At 46.0% G+C, this 2,391-nt stretch overlaps 1 non-coding gene across 1 annotated transcript; it reads right to left on the reverse strand.

Annotated features, from left to right (window-relative positions):
• Nucleotides 1-274: 274 nt before the first annotated feature.
• LOC127187316 (U6 spliceosomal RNA) lies at nucleotides 275-381 on the reverse strand. The gene has a single exon (XR_007830464.1). It is a non-coding gene; the product is annotated as a U6 spliceosomal RNA (small nuclear RNA).
• Nucleotides 382-2,391: the final 2,010 nt, after the last annotated feature.

A 2,391-nucleotide genomic window follows, 5' to 3' on the forward strand; every position in this document is an offset into this window, starting at 1 on the left:
GCCACCAGGTCTCCCCCTCCAGGGGACATGGTCAAATGTGAGGCACCAGAGTACGTGAGAAAGTCATATCACACTCTCCACTCAACTGTGGAGAATATTCTGACCATTGGCTAGATCTGGGAAGGGGTTTAAAGTTTACCTCCTGGATTGTCCTTGGCTGGTGCCTTAGTTTGAGCGGGACCCCTGGGCCCAAATCTGCCTATCATATTGTTCAACTTGTAGATTTCTAGGACCCTCTGTATCCTTTTATTTTGCTATTCTCCCATGCGTCTCTAAAAATATGGAACGCTTCACGAATTTGTGTGTCATCCTTGTGCAGGGGCCATGCTAATCTTCTCCGTATTGTTCCAATTTTAGTATATGTGCTGCTGAAGCAAGCACACCATGCACTTTCTTACAGGCACCACAAACCCTCTGCCTTTAGCAAAGCCGGGCGCCTCTTCAGAACAAAGAATAAATTGAGCAGTACCATCACAAGGGGCCACGGGGGCCTTCTTTTTATGTGGAACGGGAAGGGACTCACTTGAATTTTCATTCTGCAGTGCCAACCAGGACAGTTAACTAGACAACAGTTGACAGATGCGATGGCGCCTAGGTCGCATTTCTTCCCAAGACATTAATAGAGGCAAGCTCTCCGTAATGAGTGTGTAACAGGATTGCATTTTACTCACTCTGGCATTCATACAGACATTAGGACAGTCTGTTAATTTAATCCTTCAAATTCTGGAATTCTCATTTCACTTAGCCCCTTCTGCCGATAGAAGAAAGACGCGAGATTTGCTAGTTAAAATAAGTCATCCACTAAGAGGATGATGCACTTTGTCTGTGATGCCTTAAACGTCTCAAAGCCCCCCTCCTAGTTTGCTTTCTGTTCTTCTGCTAAACCCCATAACCGAAAGCAACTTGAGGAGGAAAGGCTTTATTTCATCTTGCACTTCCAAGTCACAGTACATCTCTGAGGAGAGTTAGGCAGAAACCTGGAGGCAGGAACAATGGAGGAACGCTGCTTACTGGCTTGTTTCCAGGCTCATGTTTCCGCTACCTTTCTTATACAGCCCACGCCCACTTGCTTAGGGATGGTACACCCACAGTGGGCTGGGCCTGCCTACATTAATTAGCAATCAAGAAAATTCCCCAGAGCCATGGCCGTGGGTGAGTCCGATGGACACAATCCCTCAATTGAGACTCCCTCTTTCTATTTTTTTATTTTTTTTAATTTTTATTTATTTATTTATTTTTTATTAATTTATTCTTGTTACATCTCAATGTTTATCCCATCCCTTGTATCCTCCCATTCCTCCCCCCCCCCCCCCCCCCGCATTTTCCCATTATTCCCCTCCCCTATGACTGTTCCTGAGGGGGATTACGTCCCCCTATATATTCTCATAGGGTATCAAGTCTCTTCTTGGCTACTTGTTGTCCTTCCTCTGAGTGCCACCAGGTCTCCCCCTCCAGGGGACATGGTCAAATGTGAGGCACCAGAGTACGTGAGAAAGTCGTATCACACTCTCCACTCAACTGTGGAGAATATTCTGACCATTGGCTAGATCTGGAAGGGGTTTAAAGTTTACCTCCTGTATTGTCCTTGGCTGGTGCCTTAGTTTGAGCGGGACCCCTGGGCCCAAATCTGCCTATCATAATGTTCTACTTGTAGGTTTCTAGGACCCTCTGTATCCTTTTATTTTGCTGTTCTCCCATGCTTTTCTCATCTAGAGTCCCAATAGGATGCCTTCCCCTCTGTCCCAGTTTCCTGGTAAGTGAAGGCTTTCGTGGGACATGCCCCTTGGGCTAGTATGCAGATATAAGTGAGTATATACCATTTGATTCTTTCTGCTTCTGGGTTAACTCACTCATTATGATCATTTCTAGCTCAATCCATTTATCCACAAATTTCGGGAATTCCTTGTTTTTAATAGCTGAGTAGTATTCCATAGTGTATATGTACCACAGTTTCTTTATCCACTCTTCTACTGAGGGACACTTAGGCTGTTTCCATGTTCTGGCTATTATGAATAAGGCTGCTATGAACATGGTTGAGCAAATTTTCTTGTTGTGTGCTGGAGCATCTTCTGGGTATATTCCAAGGAGTGGACTTCCTCTTTCTAGATGTGTCAAGCTGACAGTGGAAATTAGCCATCCCCTCCCCCGCCCCCATCCATCTCAGAAAGCTGGAGAGGGCGGTACCACGTGATAAAAGTAGAGAAGGAGCTGTTCACTCCCGACCGTGCTGGGGACAGCCCAGTCACCAAGAACAATTGGAAGCAGGGAAGTAAAGAGAGAAGGAGGAGAAGAGGTGGCCCCTTACCCAAAACTGTGGCTCCACAGCTCATGTAGACCCTTGGCAACACAGCCCTGTGTCACTTAGGAACGGAGTCTCGTTCTTAGAATGAG

Source organism: Acomys russatus, chromosome 3 (assembly GCF_903995435.1).
Source record: "Acomys russatus chromosome 3, mAcoRus1.1, whole genome shotgun sequence".
Classification (NCBI taxonomy): Eukaryota; Metazoa; Chordata; class Mammalia; order Rodentia; family Muridae; genus Acomys; species Acomys russatus.